At 47.1% G+C, this 12467-nt stretch overlaps 1 long non-coding RNA gene across 1 annotated transcript in view; it reads left to right on the forward strand.

Moving 5' to 3' along the window:
• Positions 1–12467, forward strand: part of LOC310636368 — a 246317-nt gene that overhangs the window by 160939 nt on the left and 72911 nt on the right. The window lies entirely within an intron of this gene.

The following is a 12467-nucleotide window of genomic DNA, read 5'->3' on the forward strand; positions in this document are numbered from 1 at the left end:
ATTAGTGACATGTTTTTCTCCCATTTTTTTCATTATTTAAAGGAACTAGGCAAGGAAGCTGACTTTAACCCTTGCTTTTTAATATCTGCGTGGAACTCTTAGCTTGTGCTATTAGACATCACAGAGAGATCTATAGAGAAGGATATATTTCCACTGAACAAAAATTGGTTTTATTTTCAGGTGACAGTGTTTTGTTTATTTCTGAACCTTATAATACTATCCCAGTGTTCATGCAAAAGATTGATGCCTTTAGCAAAATAGCAGGTTACTTTATTAACTGGCCCAAATTGGAACTGATGCCTGTAAGTGAAAATTTGGTTATCCATCCGTTTAAGGAATATTAATTCTATGTTTCTATCAAATCCATTAAATATCTAGGTATCTCTATGCCAAAGACATTACTCAGATAGCAGCATGCAATATAAATAAAATATATAGCGAGGTTACTTCAGATATTGATCGATGGGGAAAGGTGAACGCCCTCAAAATGAATTATTATTGCCAGACTAATTTATATTCCAAGAGAAATTCCAGATTACGTATCTGGCAAATATTTTCAGAAAATAAATTCTTTAAAGGAGAATATTTATAGCTCAAGTTTGAAATGAAAGTAAATTCTTTGTTTAGAAAATTTCTGTGGGGTTCCTTGATTTCAAGAATATCTTTGCAAAAAATTCAATTACCAATTAAAGAATTTTGTTTTCTGAATCTGGAGTTATGTCATCATGCTATATTTTGTAATTTCACATTAATAATTTTATTTTTACCTTATTTTATCAATATGATTTTTTAAAAAAAAGAATAGTCCTGTATTAGAATGACTATTTTATGCTGGTCTATGACCAAAATAAAATAAACTAAGATGTTGGTTTATGGATTTTGGTTTTTGTTATTTTATTTTCAAAATTTTGTGCATGTGGGAGTGTTATTTGATACGTTCCATCTGGAGTTCCTATTACAGGTCGTTCTCGACCTACAACCCTTCATTTAGTGACCGTCTGAAATTACAATGGCACTGAAAAAAGTATCTTATGAACGTTTTTCACAAGATCGTTGCAGCATCCCCATGGTCATATAATTAAAATTTGGATGCTTGACAACTGGCATGCTTTATAATGGTTGCCATGTCCCAGGGTCATGTGATCACATCTGCAACCATCTGACAAGCAAAGTCAATGGGGAACCCAGATTCACTTAACAACAGTGTTACTAACTTGACAATTGCAGTGATTTGCTTAACAACTGTGGCAAGAAAAGTAGTAAAATGAGGCAAAACTCACTTAACAACTGTCTTGCTTAGCAATGGAAATTGTGGGCTCAATTGTGGTCGTTAAGTCGAGGACTACCTGTTCACAAATTGAGCACCTATACACATTTTCTAAATAAACAAATGAAGATCCCTGTGAGGAGAGGAAGATGAGGGAAAATGGCTAGCACTCTAATCGCCTACATCAGGGGTGTCAAACTGCCAGCCCATGGGCCGGATGCATCATAGCAAAAACCCACCCACCCCATTGCCGGCAGTGAAAAAAAAAGTCGAGATATGTCGCGACACGTCACGTGACGTTGCGAGTTTGACACCCCTGGCCTACATAGTCCAAAGGGACTTGCACCTGGGTCTTCCCTGCTCAGAGCTCACTTCTTAACCACAGGATTATATTATCAAGGTGAAAACATATTTTAGTTTAAAGAATCAACTTGATAACAATTGCAATGATTACACTGTTGGAATACCAGAGGGGTCAGGCTGGGGACAGATCATCCTAGAAAAGGCCTATCTATCTGGCTACCAAAAGTCAGTACTGACTCAGTGGCACATAATCGATTAAAAACCCCAACAGTTAAAAAGAATTGATCATTCCATCCTTAACGCCCATATAACTTCTATGTGCCCTGCGGTCTCTGAAAAATATTACAGGTATTAACTGCTTTTTTTAAAAAATGGGCACTTTCTGCAAGTGAAAAGAAGAACTACATGGAAGGCAACCATGTTTCATTTCATTTTTATTTCTTTCTTTATATCCCATCTTTATTTTTACAAGTAACTCAAGGTGGCAAACATATTCCACACATCTTCCTCCTCATGTTTTCCTCAGAATAACAACCCTGTGAGGTAAGTTGGGCTGAAGGAGAGGTACTGGCCCAAAGCCACCCAGCTGGCTTTCAAGGCTAACACAGGACTTGAACTCAAGTCTTCTGCTTTCTAGCCTGGTGCCTTAATCACCAAACTGGCTATCACCAAACTATAAGAGCCTCAAAGAAAGCAACAAGAAACTCTACAAGCTCTACACAAATGATCCCCCAGCCAGGGAAGTTCCTGGCAGTTTTTCTTTGCATCTTGAATTTTTAACAAACCATGACCTTTATTTGGGAGGTATTCTCTGCAATCCATGGACCATAATCTTTTTGTAGAAAATCAAAAGCTGTCTTTCTAAACAAATCCAACGAGGTCAGCAGACATTTTTCTTTCAGGACAGGATCCCTCAGCAATAAATAATACATCAATAGTGACCTGAAGGCACATAGTCACCTTGGTTGTCTCCGGGGCTCAGGAGCGGGTCATGGGACTACTGATTCCCACGACGGGGAATGGCAGCAGGTGGATAGACAGAGGGCCGTATCGTTACCGGGAGGGCCGTCTCCGCTATTTGCAAGCGGTGAGGCGCTCCGACCCTCTGCTTCTTCCCCGAGGTTCCGGGAGCGAGGATGTGCAGCCTCCTGAGCTCCGGCTGGTGTACTTGAACGCCAGGTCCGTGGTTAACAAAGCTCCCCTCGTTAGGGATTTAGTTGAGGGTGAGCACGCGGACCTGGCTTGCATCACGGAGACTTGGTTGGGCCCAGAGGGTGGGGTCACTTTGGTTGACCTCTGCCCACCAGGTTTCCGGGTGCTACACCGGCCACGAGCTCAAGGTAGGGGTGGGGGTGTGGCGGTAGTTATCAGGGAGACCTTATGTCCACGGGAGACCACCGTTCCTCAGATAGTCGGGTGTGAGTCTCTCTTTTTGAGATTTGGTTCGGGGGCGCAATTGGGCTTGCTGCTGGTGTACTTTTCGCCTAGTCGCGCAGCGGCAGCCCTGCCCGAGCTGCTCGATATCCTCTCAGGGTTGGTGATTGAGTTCCCCAAACTTAATAGTTTTGGGGGACTTCAATCTACCATCCCTGGGAGGCTCATCTGAGCTAGCTCGGGAGTTCATGGCTTCCATGACGGCCATGGACCTGACGCAAGTAATTTCTGAACCAACTCATGAGGGAGGCCACACCCTTGACCTGATTTTCTTATCTGGACGGTGGTTTGATGATCTTGGTGGGGGCTCTCCATTTATTATGCCCCTGTCATGGACCGATCATCATCTCCTGCGGCTGGTCTTCCGTTTTGCCACCCCCCGCCGTGGGGGTACGGAGCCAATTAGATGGTACCACCCCAGACGCTTAATGGATCCTGATAGATTCCAAGCGGCGCTGGGGTCCCCACCTGCCTCCGTTGCTCACAACTCGGCGGATGCCTTAGTGGAAGCCTGGGAAAGGCACTTGACCGAGTTGTACCCTTGCGGCCCCTGACCCGGTGCAGATCCCAACGAGCTCCATGGTTCTCTGCGGAGCTCCGGGAGATGAAGCGTCGGAAACGGGGTCTAGAGAGCTGTTGGAGGTCCAGCCGATCGAAATCCGACCGGTTGCGACTAAGAACATATATTAGGTCTTATCTCGCAGCGATGAGGGCGGCGAGGTGTAATTACTTCTCTACCCTCATCGCTTCTGCAGATAATCACCCGGCCGCCCTGTTTAGGGTGACTCGCTCCCTCCTTAATCAGGAGGTGAGGGAGGATCCCTTGCAGGGTCATGCCGAGGAGTTTGGTCAACATCTGTCAGATAAAATCGCTCGAATTCGGACCGGTTTGGACTCCAACTGGGCAGAGTCCGACGATCAGGAAACGGGCGGTCTTGTCAATGTTATCTGGGAGGAGTTTGATTCTGTGACCACTGAGGAAGTGGACAGGATTATGGGGAGGTTGAGCTCCACCACATGTTTATTGGACCCGTGCCCTTCTTGGCTGGTTTATGCAGCTAGGGAGAGGACACGAGGCTGGTTCCAGGCAGTCATATCTGCTTCTTTGAGTGAGGGTAGTTTCCCCACCGTCTTGAAGGAGGCGGTGGTGAGACCTCTCCTCAAGAAGCCTGCCTTGGACCCAGCTGTGTTAAACAACTTTCGTCCAGTCTCCAACCTTCGCTTTCTTGCGAAGGTTGTTGAGAGTGTGGTGGCGCATCAGTTCCCTCTGGTTCTGGATGAAGCGGATTACCTAGACCCGTACCAATAGGGTTTCAGGCCCGGGTACAGCACGGAGATGGCATTGGTCGCTCTGGTGAATGATCTCTGGAGGGCTCGGGACAGAGGATATTCCTCTGTCCTTGTCCTATTAGACCTCTTGGCGGCTTTTGATACCATCGACCATGGTATCCTGCTGCGGCGTCTCAGGGGATTGGGAGTGGGAGGCACAGTTCTTCAGTGGTTCTCCTCCTATCTCCTGGGACGCTCGCAGTCGGTGTTGGCAGGGGGGCAGAGGTCGACCCCTAGGACCTTCGCTTGTGGAGTTCCTCAGGGGTCAGTCCTCTCGCCTCTCCTGTTCAACATCTACATGAAACCACTGGGTGAGATCATTCGTGGTTTTGGAGTTGGGTATCATCAATATGCCGATGATACCCAACTTTTTAATTCGACCCCAAACCACCCCAGTGATGCCCTCGATGTGATGTCTCGTTGCCTGGAGGCGGTTCGGGCCTGGATGGGGAGGAACAGACTTCAACTCAACCCTGACAAGACTGAGTGGCTGTGCATTCCGGCATCCCGGGACATTCAAAATATTCCATCTCTTCTTATGGGACATGAGTCTTTACCCCCCGTGGATAGGGCTCGCAACTTGGGAGTCCTCCTAGATTCACGACTTACTATGGAAGATCATATAGTGGCTGTGACTAGGGGGGCTTTCGCCCAGGTTCGCCTGGTGCGCCAGTTGCGGCCCTATCTGGACCGGGATGCCCTGTGTACAGTCACTCATGAGCTCGTGACCTCTCGCCTGGACTACTGCAATGCTCTCTACATGGGGCTTCCCTTGAAGACCACTCGGAGGCTCCAACTGGTACAGAATACGGCCGCGAGAGTTGTCTTGGGAGTTTCCCGGTACTCCCATGTTACACCTTTGCTCCGCGAGCTGCATTGGTTACCAGTTGTCTTCCGGGTGAGGTTCAAGGTTTTGGTTATGATCTTTAAGTCCTTACATGGCATGGGTCCGGGATACCTCGAGGACCACCTGCTGCCGGCGTCAACTCCCCTCCGCCCTGTGCGCGCCCACAGAGAGGGCCTCCTCAGGGTGCCTCCGGTCAGGGAATGTCGACTGGTGGCCCTCAGGGGGAGGGCCTTCTCTGTGGGTGCTCCGGCATTATGGAACCAACTGCCGGTTGAGCTCCGGATGGCATCGGACCTTCGCTCCTTCCGCCGCGGGCTGAAGACCCACTTATTTGAACTAGCTGGTCTGGCCTGATGGGGGAATATGGGTTTTTAAATGGGGGTTTTTTTTTACTATTTTATTGTTGTTGTATTTTAATTGGGCATTGGTTTAATTTCTTTTTAATTTTTGTACTGCTATTTATATATGCCCTGTGAACCGCCCTGAGTCCCTCGGGAGAAGGGCGGTATAGAAATCAAATAAACTTAAACTTAAACTTAAACTTAATAGAGGACCCTCATGGCTTCCCACTTCAGAGCATCCCATCTCTAGCATTGGACGCAGTGGGATTTAATTTCTCCTGTTCATCTCCCAGAAAAAAAAGGAAGGATCTATCTGCAAGAAAGGTAGGATTTCTCCTTGCATTGTTTCAGATCCACAATCTCACGCAAAGGAAACCCAACAAGAACTTCTCCCTTCTATCGGGAGCTTACTTTGCAGAAAGAACCCAATCATACATTTATTGAAATGGTTAAATTATTTTTATGCTACTCTCTGCTTAAAAAAAACGATCAAACTTGAAGAGAAGGAGATGCTACTCTCCTAGAACAAGTAATAGTTACATTCTCTTCTAGATCAGGGCTTTTCAACCAGTGGTACAGGTACCACCTGTGGTACATTGGCACCTAGCAGGTGGTACACGACCATCCTAGAAAAGTGGTAGCGGGGGAGGGGAATGAGCTGAACTGGTGGCAGCACCGCACAACCCTGAGTGAGGGACGGCTGGAGCTGCAGGGCTGTCAGGGCTCAGCGAAAGCGCCAGGATCAGCGCTTCTTCGGGGCTGTCAGGGCTCAGCCGAAGCACCAGGATCAGCACCAGGCTCCAGCTGGAGCTCAGCGCTGATCCTGGCAAGTCTGCTGAGCCCAGAAGAAGTGCCAATCAGCTGGAATGTTGCAGCATCCCCAAGGCCTTGTAATTTACATTCAGATGCTTGGCAACTGATTCATATTTATGACGGTCACAGTGTCCCAGGGTCATGTGAAGTGACCCAAACCTGCTGCAACCACTCAGCAGGCGGGGGGAATAAAAAACAAACACCCCCCCACCCCCATCCACGCTGCCAATCCTCAACAGAAATGTTCACAATAATGAAAACCTCGAACAGGAGGAAGAGCGCCGCCGGGTAGGCAGGTGTCTTGCTCGGCTGTGGCTTGGGGGGCGCTTTTTCAGTGCCATTATAATTTTGAACAGTCACTAAGTGAACTGTTGTAAGTCGAGGACTACCTGTACTTTATCACTTTCTTCCTTTCTTTTTTGGGGGGGGAGGGAGGGTCATCAAGTTTTTGACACCTTGCTAGGTGACTGGTGGTACTCGGATGTTGCCATATCCTAAAAGTGGTACAATGGGTGAAAAGGTTGAAAAGCCCTGGTCTAGAGCATCTCAACTAAAAGAGCTAAAACGTCTGCCAAGCTGGGCACAAAAGCGAGCGTTGCTCAAGCAAGGTCAAGCAAAGGGGAGATTCTGTGTGCCCACTCACCGAGATTCCTCCCAGGGCAGGGAAGCTGGGATGCTGCCCCTCCAGGGCGCAGCTCACCGCCTGCAGGACACGAGGCAGGTCTGTGCCGAAGGTACGAAAGATGACCGCAAATTCCCTCCCTTCTCGATGCAGGGTCTCCAGGAGGCAGAAGAAGGAAGGCAGCACCAAGTGGTAGTGCCTGGCCTCCTCATCTTTGATGGAGAGCTGAGGGTGAGGCTGACCCTGCCACTCTAGCAGCTTCAAGTGATGCCTGTGAAGGTCCCGGAACTTGCTCCCCCAGGGCGTCTCGGTGAATTTGGTGTGGCGGCCATAATAAGAATAGAAGCTCACAGCATCTTGGCAGGGAGGGTGGAAAGAGGGAGACTCACTGACGCACTGCCACTCCCCTAAAAAAGAAAGGAAGGGAACAGGTGAAGCTCTGCTTCAAAATACAGAGAGTCCTTGATTTACAACCCTAACTGGGACCAGACCTTCCATCGCTAAGCCATGCGGATGTCACAGGACTTGCATCGCTTAGCAACAGCAGTCCTGGCACGCTCTGTTGCCATCATGATCTGAATTCCATGGGTTGTTAACCTATCCCAATTCAAGCCATTCCAGGCTTGGTCCCTCCCAGTCCCGAGCCTTAGGTCTTCCCAGGGACTTCCCAGGGAAGGGGCTGCCTATTTTTCCCCATCTCTGCTCTTTTGGCTGCCCTGCACCCTGTCTTGCAGGGTGGCAAACAGCCCCAGAGCCACGCAGGGGCATCTTGGCCCACCATAGCCCTGCAGCTGGAAGAAACCTCTGAGCTACAGTGAAATGGAAAGCCAGCATCACCCCTTGAAGCCTCAGGTGCCCCAGCCTGGCCTAATATAGTCCTCGACTTATAAACAGAATTGAGCCCAAAATTTCCAGAATGGCTCACTGCTAAGCGAGGCAGTTGATAAGTGAGTGGAATCCCATTTTGTGACCTTTTTTGCCACAGTTGTTAAGTAAATCACTGCAGTTGCTAACAGAATCGCTTGGTCATTAACCAAATCTGGCTTCCCCCCATGACTTTGCTAGCCAGAAGCCGGCTGGGGAGGTTACAAATGGTGATCACATGACCCCGGCACAGTGCAATTGTCACAAATACATGCAAGTTGCCAAGCACCCAAATTCTGAGCATGTGACCATGGGGATGCTGCAACAGTTAAGTGTGAAGAACGGTCATAAGTCACTATTTTCAGTACAGGTAGTCCTCGACTTACAACCTCAAATGAGCCCAAAATTTCTCTTGCTAAGTGAGATATCTGTTAATTGAGTTTTGCCCCATTTTACAACCTTCCATGCCACAGCTGTTAAGTGAATCACTGCGGTTAAGTAAGCAACCCGGTTGTTAAGTGAATCTAGCTTCCCCCTTGACTTTGCTTGTCAGAAGGTTGCAAAAGGGGGATCCCATGACCCCGGGACACACTGCAACTCTCATGAGCCAGCTCCCATGTGTTCAAATTTTAATCATATGAGCATGGGGATGCTGCAACTGTCGTAAAACTGAAAAATGGTACTTTTTCAATGACGTCGTTACTTTGAACAGTCACTAAATTAGCTGTTGTAACTCGAGGACTACCTGTACTGTTGTAACTTTTTACGGTCATTAAACAAATGGTTGTTAAGTCGAGGACTACCTGTACTACAGCATGGCATGAAACTGCAGATATCCTGGGAAGCCCCAGCCTGGCCCAGCGGCACAGTGGAAAGCCCCAGCCCAGCCTCACTTTCAATTGCCCTCACCACTCTGGACTCTAAGGCCCGACAGCCTGCACCCCACCACCTCAGACGACTCTCATCATTTTCCTGCTTCCGTGGCTGAGGAGGCATGCCCGGCCTGCCCCTTTGTGAGGCAACTGCTGGCCACATGAGGCCATCTTCCCCAGGTCTCCTGAGAATACTGCTCTGTGTGTGTGTGTGCGCGCACACATGCGCACGTGGAACCTGGGGAAGGCCTCATGTAGGCAGCAGCAGCCTTATGAAGGTCCAGGCAGGTGTGCTTGGCCAGCAGTCAGATCAAGAAGCCAGCGAAGGTCATCTGGATGGCAGGAACCACGGAGTGTTAAGGGGCCTTAGAGGTGGGTGGGGTTAGCTCAGGGGTGTCAAACTGCTGGGCCACGGGCCGGATGCGTCACGTGGAAGCTGCGCCCACCCCAGCTCCGGCAAGGGGGAAAAATTCGCGAAACATCATGACACATCACATGACGCGGCGAGTTTGACACCCCTGGGTTAGTTGAAGTGCCCTTGTGGTCATATGTCTGGGCAGGCTGCCAAGTGTCCCAAGTTTTGATCATAAGATTGCAGAACTGCTGCAATGGCCATAAGTTTGAGGACTGGCCATTTCTTTCTTCAATGTCCCTGTAAATTCAGTCGCTGAATGAATGGTTTCTTAAGCGAGGCCTACCTTTTCGGATCAATTGTTTCTTGTCCACTTGATTTACATTATGACATTGGTGCAAATGTGACAAACAGTTTTGTTCTTCTGAATTACATCCTTATCACCAAGGAATAGAATCAGCTGGGGAACAGAAAAGGATTTTAATGATCCTTACCATCCCTCAAACTCCTGTACTTCACCCAGAGAAAGATAAATGGCTGCTGGCAATTATAAAATGGGCTGAGAACTTCAAAGCATTTTTCCCATATTTGAGCATACAGCTTACTATAGACAGCAATCCCACATGGATGACATAAACCAATTTAGTCACTCCTCAGTGGACAGATTCTAATTTTTCAATTGCAAACTGTTAACCCTTTGTTACCCCAATAGGTGTAATTCTTCATTCCCATCCCTAATAGTTTCTATATCAAAATATGTCCCAGAAGTATAAATTAAAAGTATACACTTTTATTTTTAACATGAATTGAGCAATGGTGAAAAATGCAGGTTGAGACTGGACACAATAAAATTAACACTTGTTTTGCCCCAAGTCCTGTCCACCTAGGAATTCAAAATCATGTAAATAAGAGTAGATATATAAGTACTATTATATATACAATAGTAGATATATAAGTACTAGTATATATATATAAGTATATATATAAGATATACTAGTAGATATATCAGTACGATTCTACTACTTCAGTAGGAAGGTGATTTCAAAAGGATGCCCCAATCAGACTGGGGCAACAGAATTTGGCCCTTTTATCTGTGTGGCTATGAGTGGTGGGGGGGGGGGAGGAGTTGCATGATTACAGAACAAAAGGTGTGCAAAGACTTAAGACACCCATTTTGCTTCTTAAAACTCCCCTCAACATCCACTCTTCCTACCTCCCCACACTCCTGTTCACATTTGAAACATAGCTACTCATTCGTTGTACATAGCCTAGTTTAAAGCTTTATGCAGATGACAGTTATAAGGTAAAGGTAAAGGTTCCCCCGCACATGCGTGCTAGTCGTTTCCAACTCTAGGGGCCGGTGCTCATCTCCGTTTCAAAGCCGAAGAGCCAGCGCTTGTCCGAAGACATCTCCGTGGTCATGTGGCCGGCATGACTAGACGCCAAAGGCGCATGGAACGCTGTTACCTTCCCACTGTAGTGGTCCCTATTTTTCTACTTGCATTTTTTTTTACATGCTTTCGAACTGCTAGGTTGGCAGAAGCTGGGACGAGTAACAGGCGCTCACTCTGTTACGCAGCACTCGGGATTCGACCCGCCAAACTGCCGTCCCTCTGATCGACAAGCTCAGCGTCCTAACCCACTGAGCCACCGCGTCCCTTAGATGACAGTTACCTGTGCCTAATTATACCGTCAGCCTAAAACCCAGAAGTCCTTAAATGAGCCCCATTCAGCATGGAAGGGCCTAAGGCTCTTGAACTATTTGTCATTGCCTACTGCAGTATTTTTCAACCATGGGAACTTTAGACTTCAATTCCCAGAATTTCTCAGCCATCATGTGGCTGAGGAATTCTGGGAGTTGAAGTCCACACATCTTAAAGTTGCCAAGGCTGAAAAAACACTTGAGCTAGCCCAGGGGTAGGCAACCTCGGCTCTTTTATGACTCGTGGACTTCAACTCCCAGAATTCCTGAGCCAGCCAAGCTGGCTCAGGAATTCTGGGAGTTGAAGTCCATGAGTCATAAAAGAGCCAAGGTTGCCTACCCCTGGGCTAGCCTATTTCCTTCTAGGAACTGTGAAAAATTAGAACTGGAGGAAATAAAACCTACAGGCCAACGACGGGTTAAAAGTGGAATAAGTATGGTGTATATCTGTTTTAGTCTCAAATGTCATCGGTCCTATGGAGGTGTTGCTTCTGTTACAAGCACAGCAGCTTCCTGACTCAGTTTTTAAAGAGACAAATAAGAAACTCAGCAGTCTAGCGCTTTAAGGCAGAATCTACCCCTTGTCAAGAAGCTGAATGCCCCTCAGCTGCTGGTGCAATCATTTAAAGCTCATTAAGTTCCGCTACTTCCTTTATAACACTAACATAAAACTGCTCCAAATGTACTACAATGCTTTTCAAAATCCTCTCTGTTGATACCCACCACCTCTCCCGGAACAGAACTTAGCAAGCAGGTGTGCCCCCCCCAACCCCCCCAGCCTCTCTTTTCTACCCTGCCTCTTTCTCATTTACTCTGCTGCAGTTCTTTATTTATAATGTGTTTAACATGCATTAGGCTCTGTTAATAATGCGTCTAATATTGTGCCAGACACTGTATTAATAAAATCAAACAAATGCCTAACAACTGCTAATAGTCGAGCAGAATTAAATTGTTTTCAACCAATCTGTCAGCCACAGGCAGGATGTTTCATATTAAATAGTGAGCCCACATAATGTTAAGATGAAAAAAGAAAGATGAACACTACAGCTGTGAGGAACACAACCTCTCTTGGTTGCAGCCGCTCCTGTTGCCCGGGAGCCTTTCCCAAGATAACGAATGATGGCTTATTTCCTTAGTAGCAGTTAAATGAAACCATAGTTCTCTCCGCAAGGTCCCTCTTGGTTTTGCTCTTGGACTGTCTATCTACTCCAAAACTCAGGAATTTGAATTGCATGTTGAAACCAAGTGCGAGCTGCCAAGTGCCCAAATTTAGAACGGGTGACTGGGAATGCTGCAAGAGATGTAAGTTTGAGGGCTAATTGTAAGTCACATTTTTCAGTGTCCTTGTACCTTCCAAGTTGCTGAACAAATGGTTGTAAGGACTACTTGAACCTAAGCCACAGAGGTTTTCTTTAACCTGATTCGGGTGAGGTAAGCATGGAAGAACAACTGATCTCTAGAAGATTTTCTGTAGCACTGTAGGGCTGAGATAATATGCCCCCAAAGTTGAAAACACTAAAAATAAAAAGCTATATAAATACTACCCATTATTTTATTCATGACCAAAGCAGGGCCCAAACACCAGCGTTCCCCCCAAAAAAAATCACACACCACCACAGGCAGGCTAGACTCGCAGGGGTAGGCAACCTTGGATCTTTTATGACTCATGGACTTCAACTCCCAGAATTCCTTTGTCAGCATAGCTGACTCAGGAATTCTGG

Source organism: Vipera ursinii (assembly GCF_947247035.1).
Source record: "Vipera ursinii genome assembly, chromosome: 2".
NCBI classification, from domain to species: Eukaryota; Metazoa; Chordata; class Lepidosauria; order Squamata; family Viperidae; genus Vipera; species Vipera ursinii.